The sequence below is a fragment of the Zonotrichia albicollis genome, chromosome 23 (assembly GCF_047830755.1).
Source record: "Zonotrichia albicollis isolate bZonAlb1 chromosome 23, bZonAlb1.hap1, whole genome shotgun sequence".
NCBI classification, from domain to species: domain Eukaryota; kingdom Metazoa; phylum Chordata; class Aves; order Passeriformes; family Passerellidae; genus Zonotrichia; species Zonotrichia albicollis.
In genome coordinates this window covers 5,580,966-5,593,552 of record NC_133841.1, presented here as the reverse complement: position 1 = coordinate 5,593,552, position 12,587 = coordinate 5,580,966, and positions in this window count along the sequence as shown.

The following is a 12,587-nucleotide window of genomic DNA, read 5'->3' as shown; positions in this document are numbered from 1 at the left end:
GCGGTAGCTGGTGGATTAAAACGTGGCGACGATACCTCCGTGTGTGCACAGCACAGAGATGAGGAGGAGGAAGATCCAGCTGCCAGCAAGTACTACATCAAGACACGCAAATGGCACAAGAAGGAGGACAGCCAGTATGGGGTTGGATATAATAATCTTTTCTACCAGGTTTCACAACCTGTGAAAGTGGAGCGAAGGTCCAGATCTGACCACGATCTAAACAAGAATCTGGACTTTCTCGCTGACCTGTTGATTGGGAGCCGCCCCGCTGCGAAGAGGAGAGGAAGAGCCAGAGCTGAAGAGAAGCATTTCTCTATAGACAGGCACCTCCTGATGATGCCACACACCACACGGGAGGAAGACTCCATGTTCCTCAACAAACCTCTGAGCCCCCAAAGTCCAGACCTTGCTCCAGTTCCAAAGAGTCGGGAAACCAACGTTGATCATCACCGGCCACTGCAGGAGGCACACAAAGGCCTGCGAGCATTCATGGCCCACGTGGAGCGAGCCCTGAACAGGGACTGCAGCCTGCCCCAGCTCAAGCACGCCTGTGCCAGGATGGTCATGAAGACCAGGCTGCTTCTAAAGCTGCTCATTGAGAGGCAAGAGAACCAGGGAGCCTATGATCCCATGGCCCAGTGTCGTCTGCAAGAGAAGATGATTATTCATATGGCCTTGGGGAATGGCAAGGGACTCACACGGAAGGTAGGAGAGCTGCAGGCACTGCTGCACGTGTCCTTCTGGGAAAAGGAGAATGGAAGGATCAATCCTCTTACCCCTGTGATCTTCCTTTCCTCACAGCGCAAACTAGAACTAGTGGTGTACGTGGTCACATTTGGACTTTTGCTGATTTTCTTCATCTTCGCTTTCCTGGTCCTGAAGTGCATCTTCCATGTAAGCCAATTTCTTGTTTGACACAGAGCTGTCTGTCTTGTGGCTGGAGTGCTCTGGTGACAAGCCCCATGTGCCACTGCAGATGGCCCTGCATGTGCTGGCTACCACAGGAGATGTTGTTCCAAACCTGGAGCTTGTGGCAGCATCCACAGCAGCCAGCTCAGCAGGGTCCAGCCTGCCTGAGGGAAGCTTGTCCTGCCTCCTGTCCCGGCTCTCCCCAGCTTTGCTTTGCTCTCCTGCCTTCAGCCACCCAGCAATGAGAGCTTTTGCCCTCTCCTGTTTGGCAGAATATTACAGGAAAACTGATGTTGCAAATCTCCCATTTTCCTTCCCCAGAAGCGCTCTCAACGTTGTGAACTTGACTCCCAACCGTGCGACACCGGGAATTTGTGTCTCAGAAGGTAACTGCTCACTGCCACTGCTGTGCCACCAAGAGTCTTTCCCGTGCACAGCAGCTCCTCGTGGAGCCCCGCAGCCGCGCAGGTGCCGCTGCCCAGGACTCTCCCGGCTGTGTTTCCAACACGTCGCGTTTGGGGCAGCCCCGGGCGAGCGGCTCCTGAGCGGCAGCGCTGGGCACGGCCGGGGGCTCCCAGCCCAACCAGCCCTTGCCACGCCGGCGCTCGGATGGATGTCCTGGGCCCCGGTGTGCTCCCGAGTTTCTGTGAGCACCAGCAATACCTCTGTGTTCCCAGAACAGTCTCCTCTGCTGATGGCTCTGCCCTATTTCTCCCCGCTCCCACTGAAGAACTCACTCCCATCCTCTCCACTTGCCTTTTGCATGCAGGGCTCATTCTCTGCATTGCCAGCCATTGCCATCCCTGCTGGGGCTCCCCATCTTCCTTGGGCTCTGCTGGCACAGCCCCGAGCAGGGAGAGGTGCTGGCACCTGCTGCAGCCCTCCCTGGCCAGACCTCCCTGCTCACGGAGTGGGAGCAAGGAGCTCTGGGCATGGGATGGCCTGAAGCCTTTTTGTCCCCATTCACCTCGCTCACTCCATTGCTTTGCAGCGTTGGAAATGCCCCTTCCCAACTCCTCCAGCGGCTGCTGCACACACAGGGCAGAGCACAGGCAGCCCTGTTGCCCACAGCCTCCATCACCAGCTGCCTTCTCTCTTTAACCCTCTTTTCCCTTCCTGATTTTTTCAGGTTCTGTGTAAAACAGCGAGAGAGATGGAGGAAGGATAACAAGGAGGCACAGAATGTAGAACAGAAAAGGCCAAATAGCTCCTCTCTGAGTTTCCTCTGTTCCCAGTCCGTTCAAAGTTCTTCCCTGTGCTGTCCTCTGTTCAGGAAGTTGGAATTGCCATGGCTTCAGTGCCTCAGGGATGCCTATCAATCCCATAGATAAGCATCCCTGGAAGAGACAGTGTGAAGAACTAAGGTGGAAGACTCCCAAGAAGTTAATGGGATGCCACCAATTCTTCACTTCCCATTTTAGCTGAGGCTCTCCTTGGATGCCGTTACCTTGGTTGCTGTTATTTCCATGGATGCTTTTGCCTTGGTTGTTGTTATTTCCATGGATGCTGTTTCATTGGTTGTTGTTTCCTTGGGTTCTTTTTCCTTGGCTGTTATTTTCTTGCTGCCCCTGCTGAGGGAAGGCCGGAGGGTGCTTCAGGCAAGCGCAAGCTCTGGACACCCAGAGGAGGCATCTCAGGGTTTTCCTCATCCCTTCTGGCAATGGTTCCCCCTGCATTCAGTAGAAATAAAGTTTGTTCTTGTTCCTCCTGGAGCTGCTGTTGTATTTGATAAAAGCAGTTTCTGTTCCCCGTTATGGATTTGGCCAAATTCAGTTTGAGATTGATGTGGGTTTACTCCAGCCAGATGCCAGTCACTCCCAAAGCTGCTCACTCACTCCTCTCTGCAGTTGGACAGAGGGGAAAAAATTTAAGGAAGGTTTATGAGTTATGGACCAGGAGAAAATACTCATCAAATACCATCAAGTACAAAACCGGTTCGACTTGATATTAAATGAATTTATTACTAACACAATCAGAGCAGGATAATGAGAAATAAAAGAAGCCCTTAAAAACACCTTTCCCTCACCCCTCCCTCCTTCCCAGCACTATTGCCTAATCCCAGCAGCACAAGGAGACAGGGAATGGGAGTAATTTCCCTACTCTCAGAGAGCAGATCTATCACCCTGCTGCACCACGGGGCTCCTCCCATGAGAGACAGTTCTCCAGGAACTTCTCCAATGTGGTTCCATCCCACGAACAGCAGCTCACTGCAAACTTCTGCAGCATGAGTCTGTCCCACAGGCAACGTTCCTCCCAGAACTGCTGCGGCATGGGTCACTCTCCCACAGGTGCAGTCCTGCAAGGACAGGCTGCTCCAGCCTGGGAGCGGGGCCCCTCTCTCCACAGGCCTCCCACAGGATCACAGCCTCCTGCAGGCATCCAGCTGCTCTGGTGCAGGGCCCCTCCACAGCATGCAGGTGAATCTCTGCTTCCCCATGCATCCCTGCGGGCTGCAGGAGCACTGCAGCCCCACCATGGTCTCCCCACTGCCTGCAGAGGAATCTCGGCTCTGGAGCCTGGAGCATCTCCTCAGCCTCAGTCTGCAATGCCCATGGAGCCTGCAGGTGGTTCTCTTCACATGTGCTCACTCCTGCTTTTCTCTGGTCCTAATTAAAATTGTGTCACAACTTGATTTTGCTTTCTTTGAAATCTGTTACCACAGAGGTGTAATGGCCATTTCTACTTGGGCCAGCCTTGAGAAGGTGCCAGAACCTTCCGGCATGTCCGGCAAAGCCAATGCCAGTGGGCTCCAGGGTGGACATCCACCTTTAGGAGCCATCAGGGATTGGTTCTGGCAGACATTGTGGAAGCTGGAAGCTTCCACCAGCTTCTAACAGAAGGAATCTTCGTGACTCCGTGCCCAGGACTGGAGGCCGCCCTGGCCCAAGCGCTGCCGCAGCCGCCCCGGCCCGAGCTGCTGTCCCGCGCGTTTCCCCTCAGGCCGGGACGGCCGCTGCCGGTGCCGCTGCCCGGAGCCGGAGCTGCTCGTGCGGCGGAGAGCGGCCGCGCTTGCCGGCCGGGCCGGGCCGCCTCTCTGGCCGCTGCTTGCGGGGCCGTGCCGGCCTTGCCCGAGCTGCCCGCGGCTCCCTTTGCACGGCGCTCGCTGCCGGGGCCGGCGCGCTCAGGCGGAGCTGCCGCCCCTCAGGCTCCCGGCGCTTCCCGCCATTGCCGCTGCAGCTCCCTCAGCCTCTGCCGGCCGCCATGCCGACACTGCCCGCCTTTCGGCAAGCTCCCCGCGCCCTCCCAGCGCCAGGCGGCCTTTGGCCCCGCCTGCCTGCCGCCTGCCCACCAAAGGCGCTCTCACCGCTCCGCACAAGTGGAGAGGAGAAAAAGGACAGCCAAAGGCTCATGAGTTTACAGAAAGGGAGGGAGGGAGAGATCCCTCCCCGGTCATGGTCACGGACACAAGGGATGGAACTTGGGTATATTCATTACATTTATTACTAATAAAATCAGAGCAAGAGAATGAGAAGCAAAATAAATTTCAACAGTGAAATAAACAGGGCAAGGAGACTTCTTCTCCTTTTAATGCCTTTATTATAAGTGATCAGCTCAGGATTGGGCAGTTCGGCGGGCCTGCAGCTCCCCGTCGTCTCTCGCAGGGCGACTCAGAGGAGGAGGATATGCACAGCTTTGTCCACCAGGGGTGGAGCTGGGGGATCCGGTCCTCGTGGGACCCTTTAGGGCGTGTTGATCCCATCCGATGTTGAATTGGTCTCGGTCTCGCTTCCTCCCAGACCTGGCCCGGGGGCTCTCGAAGACAGGGTGAGGAACAGTGAAGGTTTTCAGCATCTCTGCAGGCCCAGCAATCCGCTCCTCTCATCCAGACATCACTCCAATCTTTCAACTCTTAGGTGCTCGTTGTTTTTGGGGTTTTCTCCGTGCATTTGGAATAGGGTCCCACACAGCATGCTGGTCCTTGGAGTATTTTCCATATCCCTCCCCTCCAAAGTCTCTTTACCTCACTGTTCGGGAGGTACCCACCCTTCTCTGTCTCAGAGAAGGGCCATTAACTCGCCCCAGCCAGGGCTTTTATTGATACAAAAACAACTATTAACAACAACGACCCGTAATTCCCATAACACAAGCAGCACCCCAGCAGTAGCGGTAACCTTTTTTCGCACAGAAAAAAAGCAACAGAATTTTTATTCATAACAAACAGCAACTGTAGCCCCAAAGCCATGCCAAAATGTGTCCACACCAACCCAATACAGATGGGAATGGCTTCACAGTGACACAGAGCAGGCTTAGATCCCGTGCTCAGGAGAAATCCTTCCCTGGGAGGGTGGGCAGGCCCTGGCACAGGGTGCCCAGAGCAGCTGTGGTGGCCCCTGGATCCCTGGCAGTGTCCAAGGCCCGGTTGGACGGGGCTTGGAGCAGCCTGGGATAGTGGAAGGTGTCCCTGCTGCCATGGCAGGGGTGAAACTGGATGGGCTTTAAGGCCCCTTCCAAGCCCATCCATTCCATCATGCCACAGATTGATGGCTCTGAGACAGAGTCATTTGGTGACAGCATGGCCTGAACTGCGCTTTGCTGCGAGCTCTGATGCTAAGCACCATCCCGGTGACAAGAGCATTGCTAGAGTGTCATCAGAAGGACTACTGTGACACTGGCAGCAGCACTGTGACACAGGAGCTGCCACAGCTGCAGCTCAGGTCTGCGTCCCAGTCGACTGCAGCCAGTCCTGCCTCGCCATGGACCTGGTGATGCGTCTGGTGCGCGCTCTGCTCCTGCTGGCCCTGCTGCTGGCAGTGGCCCCCTCGTCAGCAGTGGGCAAGGAGCTCTGTCCAGAGCCCTGCCACTGCCCAGGCCGTGGGCGGCTGAACTGCGGCCACGCCGGCCTGGCCACCGTACCCCCGGGCAGCCGCCGCCGAGCCCTGACCTTCCTGTGAGTGCTGCGGCCCCTCAGAGCCCTGCGGCTGCCCCTCCTCGGCTCCCTGGCTCTGCAAACCCCAGCTGGGACACCTGGGGCACTCCCTGGCTGGAGACAGGGGGGGTTTGGGGGCCTGAGCTCAGCGTGAGCCAGGTGAAGCCAGGCTGGGCACGCTGTGCCTTCTCCAGGCAAAGCCCAATTCCAGCTCAGCAGCCAAAAGGCAGGGAAATGGGCTTGCCTGAGGGGGGGCCGGGTCTTTTGTTTCTTTGCAGAGATTTCACTGGCAACTCCATTGCTGATGTTGGAAAACAAACCTGGCAGGACTACCCATGGACTGAGACCTTGTAAGTGCCCTGCAGCATTTCAAATGTCAGGAGTGTGGGGAGTTTGCATCCTTTGGTCTGGGGTTGGAGCAGCAGCCCCCACACCACCCGCTTCCATTGGAATTCCAAGCTTGGCTGCTCTGCCAGGAGGGGTGTGAATCACCAGAGCTTCCCGGCATGGCAAGAATTGCCAAGAGTCTCTTGCAGCCAGGGCACCATCCCTGTGTCTGTCTGCCCAGGGATCAAGCTGTGGTCAGCTTCAGCCGGCCAGGAGCAAGGGCCTGCTCTGGCCAGGAGTGGGGACGATCCCTGCAGCGGTGCCCCAAAGAGATGCTTCAGTCAAGCTGCTGCAGGAGATTTTCCCTTGAGAATGCCATTTGCAGCTGGGCTGTGGGCGCTGTCACAATGTCCCTGTGTCCCCTTGTAGGGTGCTCAGGGACAATGAGCTGTGGGCTGTGAAGAGGCATTCCCTGGAGGGGCTGTTCCTGCTGAAGCACCTGTAAGCACCATGCCCTGCCCACGGCGGGGGGCTCCTGCCTGCCCCTGCCTGGGGCCCTGCTGCTCAGCCCAGGCACAGGCACGTGGCCTTTGTCCCTCCTGGGATCCAGGCTGCAGAGGCAGGTAAAAGCAACAGGGCAAATGGAAGTGACATTTGTTGTTGTACCTGGAACAGGGATTTGTCCTCCAATGAGATTCTGTCCATTGAGGAACGGGCATTTGAGCCACTGCCTTTCCTGAAGTCTCTGTGAGTGATCAAGTTTCTCTCTGGGGGTTTCAGCTCAGTCTTTGCATGGGCACCGTGCCTGTGTAGGCAAATGCTGCTGCTGTTTTCCCCACAGTCCCTAAATCTGCCCTGCCCAGAGCCCAGCTGAGCTGCACAGGTCAATGCCGATGGCTGGGCGGCCACGCCAGGGGACAGAGCCCAGCGGGGTTGTCCACACACAGCCATCAGAGCAGCCAGTTCTTGCAGCCTTGGCTGCATCCTGGAACAGAAATAGAGTCAGCACGTGTGCCCTTCACTTGCCCTCCTGGGCAGGCTACAAACGCTGAGAAAGCCGCAGTTTCCTCCCTCTTCTACCTTGGATTGGCACCTTTCCTGCAAAGGGCTCTGTCTGTGCACCCTCTCTCTGTATGGCAGGCCTGATTGCTTTGTGTGACCTTCTCTTTCCCCAGAAATCTCTCCTGGAATGGCCTCACACAGATCCGCAGCGACACTTTCCAGGCCTGGCATGGGATGCAGTTCCTCCAGGAGCTGTAAGTGGCACCGGGGCTAAAGGCACGGCAGGGCGAGTCTCTGCAGGGTCTCTGCAGGGTCAGTGGGCAAGAGCAGATTTGCCCTTGGCAAAGTCCTGATTCCAACTGTGGATGTCAGCCAGGGAGCACCAGGAGTGTGCAGCTGCAAAGGCCCTTTCCCCTGCCCTGCTCCTCTCCTGCGTGGCTTCCTTGAGTGCGGCCAGGCCTTTCCCACGTGCCTGGCACAGCCAGCTCACATCCTTGCCATCAGCCCTGATAGAGCTCTGTTGTTTGTCAGGATCCTCAGCCACAACCCGCTGGCTGTCATTGATGATGCTGCCTTCTTCAAGCTGCCCTCAGTGAGCTCTCTGTAAGTATTGGCTCATTTGGAGCAGATGCACAGAGAGCTGTGCCTCTCTGGAGTGCCCTGTTCTCAGGAAAGCAGCACAAATGATGCAGGAGCAAATCTCCCTCTTGGCCAGCCTGAGTCTGCTGGAGACAGAACTTGCCTGGCTTCTCTTGGAGCAGGCAGAAGTGGATGCCTCTGCCAACAGCACCACCATGATCAGGGCCCTGGGCTTGCTCTGAGAGCAGAGTTGTGGCCATGTCACCAGAGAGTTTCATGAGCTCTTTCCAATGTTTGCAGAGACCTGAGTACCACCCGAGTGAACTCACAGATGCTGCTGCAGCTGCTGCAGACCACAGTGAGCTTGGAAACCCTGTGAGTGTGTGCGACTGGGCCCCAGCCACCAGCAGGCCCAGAGGGCTGGGACAGGGGCTCTGCTTGGGAAACAAATCCGTGTGCCACAAAACCAGAACAAGCCCAGTAAGCTCAAGAGCTGCTGTTTCCTCCTGGGCAAAGTGCCAAAGCTCACCAGCTCAGAGGCAGAATCTCACCTTGGGGGTGACATGCTGCAGGCTTCTCCAAGGGGAGTTTGAACTCCAGGCGGGTGCATTTCTGTGTCACGTGGTACTTGGGGAGCAATTCTACTATCCAGGATAAAATCCCCTTTTTAATGTTTTGCCTTGGGAGTCAGGGCCCCTTCCCAGAGCTGTGGCACACAGTGAGGCACAAGCCCCAGGCGTGGTATGGGTGTGTTTCCTGAACTGGGCTCTGAGCCATGCGCTGGGTGGCCAGGTGTTCCTCCAAGAATCCCCTCTTGTCTGCAGCCAAGTGCCCAGGGAGGCGGCCTGCTGCCTGTGCCAGGAGCGTCCCCGGCCCGAGAGCCCCTGCAGGACAATCCAGTTCCTGTGCCAGAAGCTGTGCAGCACCAGCGCCCCGCAGTGCGGTGGGTGTCCGGAGGGGCTGGGGGAGCTCAAATCTGCCCCTTCTCCTGAGCCTGGGCAGATGCTGCAGCACTGCCCTGTGCTGGGCCGTGCTGATCTGCCCTTGCAGTACAGGCCTTGGACACAACACCTTGGGATGGAAAGTTCCTGGTGATTGCACATATCTCGTGTGTCACATACTGTCTGGAGAAGGAACAGCTCACTGGGCCCACCAAACCTACCCATTTCCTGCCCACACCATGGCCCCAGGCAAGGAAAGCAGGAATGTCCCGTGCCCCTCCCTGGTGCTGGAAGGCAAGGTCTGCCCATGAAGGCCCCAAATTGCCCTAACAGCCTGGTTTCTGTGCCACCCCAGTGCCCACTGCAGGGCAAAGGGCAGAGCCTTTGATGTGCTCTGCGGGGTGAACACCAAGCACCGTCATGCCCTGGTTGGCCTGTGCAGGGGCAGCAAAGCCCCGTCCTGCGCTAGCTGGGCACAGGGCACAGCACATGCTGTGCACAGCAGGGCCAGGCTGCCCTTCTGCAAACAGAGACAGCCAGGTTTGCAAGGGCCGCAGGGAGCTCACTTCTCTCACTGCCTCAGCCCCAGGTTTCCCACAGCACAGTCCCAGAGCTCTGGTGCCCTTGAGGAAGTTTTTCATTCTCTAACAGCTTCAGCTGCTGCTCTTGGCAATGGCCCCGGAGCAAAGGAGTCCCTGGGCATTCCTCCCCTGCCAGTGTGTGCCCCCCTTGCAGTGCTGATCTTTCCTCTGGGGTCTCTGCCTCTTCACTGGCTCCAGCAGAGCAAGCCAAGCCTGCTCATCTGGAGCTGTGGGAACCTCTCTGACAGCAATCCCGTACCCCTGGGATGTTTTCCTCCCATCCAAAGAGAGCCCCAGGAGACACCATGAAAGAACCAGCTCTCTGCTCTGCCCCAGGGGGATAATGGCATGGATTGAAGGACTCTCCTCCTCACCACAACACATCCTCCACTCTGCTCTTGTAATTCCTGGCCTTGAGATGAGCTGCTGCTGCTTGGGGTAACCTCTGAGCCTGTGTTTGTGCCCAGCTGCTGATCTGCGCTCTTGCTGTTCTCCAGATCACACAACTCTGCTACAGAGTCGGGGAGAAATAATGGACATGGAACAAGGCAGAGAGCTGAACACCATCCCAGTGCTGGGCGTCGAGCCCAAGGAGCCTTCAGTGGGAGATGGTGAAAGTGTAACGCTTGTGGTTGCCCTGACCCTGAGCACTGAGGGTAATGTCAGCAGCCCGGACCGTCCCAGAACAAACTCACATCCCCCTCAGCATCTCTTAGGGCGTGAAGGCAAAACAAGCGCTCATGAGCTAAGGGCCAACGTCAAGAAGAAGCTGCACAAGGCTGAAAGCATCAAGACTGCCAAAAGCAATGTGGTGAAAAAGACACCATCAAGCTGGCAGCAGGAGAAAATGGAGTCACGTTTATATCGGCAAGGCTCAAAGCATTCAGCGGTAGCTGGTGGATTAAAACGTGGCGACGATACCTCCGTGTGTGCACAGCACAGAGATGAGGAGGAGGAAGATCCAGCTGCCAGCAAGTACTACATCAAGACACGCAAATGGCACAAGAAGGAGGACAGCCAGTATGGGGTTGGATATAATAATCTTTTCTACCAGGTTTCACAACCTGTGAAAGTGGAGCGAAGGTCCAGATCTGACCACGATCTAAACAAGAATCTGGACTTTCTCGCTGACCTGTTGATTGGGAGCCGCCCCGCTGCGAAGAGGAGAGGAAGAGCCAGAGCTGAAGAGAAGCATTTCTCTATAGACAGGCACCTCCTGATGATGCCACACACCACACGGGAGGAAGACTCCATGTTCCTCAACAAACCTCTGAGCCCCCAAAGTCCAGACCTTGCTCCAGTTCCAAAGAGTCGGGAAACCAACATTGATCATCACCGGCCACTGCAGGAGGCACACAAAGGCCTGCGAGCATTCATGGCCCACGTGGAGCGAGCCCTGAACAGGGACTGCAGCCTGCCCCAGCTCAAGCACGCCTGTGCCAGGATGGTCATGAAGACCAGGCTGCTTCTAAAGCTGCTCATTGAGAGGCAAGAGAACCAGGGAGCCTATGATCCCATGGCCCAGTGTCGTCTGCAAGAGAAGATGATTATTCATATGGCCTTGGGGAATGGCAAGGGACTCACACGGAAGGTAGGAGAGCTGCAGGCACTGCTGCACGTGTCCTTCTGGGAAAAGGAGAATGGAAGGATCAATCCTCTTACCCCTGTGATCTTCCTTTCCTCACAGCGCAAACTAGAACTTGTGGTGTACGTGGTCACATTTGGACTTTTGCTGATTTTCTTCATCTTCGCTTTCCTGGTCCTGAAGTGCATCTTCCATGTAAGCCAATTTCTTGTTTGACACAGAGCTGTCTGTCTTGTGGCTGGAGTGCTCTGGTGACAAGCCCCATGTGCCACTGCAGATGGCCCTGCATGTGCTGGCTACCACAGGAGATGTTGTTCCAAACCTGGAGCTTGTGGCAGCATCCACAGCAGCCAGCTCAGCAGGGTCCAGCCTGCCTGAGGGAAGCTTGTCCTGCCTCCTGTCCCGGCTCTCCCCAGCTTTGCTTTGCTCTCCTGCCTTCAGCCACCCAGCAATGAGAGCTTTTGCCCTCTCCTGTTTGGCAGAATATTACAGGAAAACTGATGTTGCAAATCTCCCATTTTCCTTCCCCAGAAGCGCTCTCAACGTTGTGAACTTGACTCCCAACCGTGCGACACCGGGAATTTGTGTCTCAGAAGGTAACTGCTCACTGCCACTGCTGTGCCACCAAGAGTCTTTCCCGTGCACAGCAGCTCCTCGTGGAGCCCCGCAGCCGCGCAGGTGCCGCTGCCCAGGACTCTCCCGGCTGTGTTTCCAACACGTCGCGTTTGGGGCAGCCCCGGGCGAGCGGCTCCTGAGCGGCAGCGCTGGGCACGGCCGGGGGCTCCCAGCCCAACCAGCCCTTGCCACGCCGGCGCTCGGATGGATGTCCTGGGCCCCGGTGTGCTCCCGAGTTTCTGTGAGCACCAGCAATACCTCTGTGTTCCCAGAACAGTCTCCTCTGCTGATGGCTCTGCCCTATTTCTCCCCGCTCCCACTGAAGAACTCACTCCCATCCTCTCCACTTGCCTTTTGCATGCAGGGCTCATTCTCTGCATTGCCAGCCATTGCCATCCCTGCTGGGGCTCCCCATCTTCCTTGGGCTCTGCTGGCACAGCCCCGAGCAGGGAGAGGTGCTGGCACCTGCTGCAGCCCTCCCTGGCCAGACCTCCCTGCTCACGGAGTGGGAGCAAGGAGCTCTGGGCATGGGATGGCCTGAAGCCTTTTTGTCCCCATTCACCTCGCTCACTCCATTGCTTTGCAGCGTTGGAAATGCCCCTTCCCAACTCCTCCAGCGGCTGCTGCACACACAGGGCAGAGCACAGGCAGCCCTGTTGCCCACAGCCTCCATCACCAGCTGCCTTCTCTCTTTAACCCTCTTTTCCCTTCCTGATTTTTTCAGGTTCTGTGTAAAACAGCGAGAGAGATGGAGGAAGGATAACAAGGAGGCACAGAATGTAGAACAGAAAAGGCCAAATAGCTCCTCTCTGAGTTTCCTCTGTTCCCAGTCCGTTCAAAGTTCTTCCCTGTGCTGTCCTCTGTTCAGGAAGTCGGAATTGCCATGGCTTCAGTGCCTCAGGGATGCCTATCAATCCCATAGATAAGCATCCCTGGAAGAGACAGTGTGAAGAACTAAGGTGGAAGACTCCCAAGAAGTTAATGGGATGCCACCAATTCTTCACTTCCCATTTTAGCTGAGGCTCTCCTTGGATGCCGTTACCTTGGTTGCTGTTATTTCCATGGATGCTTTTGCCTTGGTTGTTGTTATTTCCATGGATGCTGTTTCATTGGTTGTTGTTGTTTCCTTGGGTTCTTTTTCCTTGGCTGTTATTTTCTTGCTGCCCCTGCTGAGGGAAGGC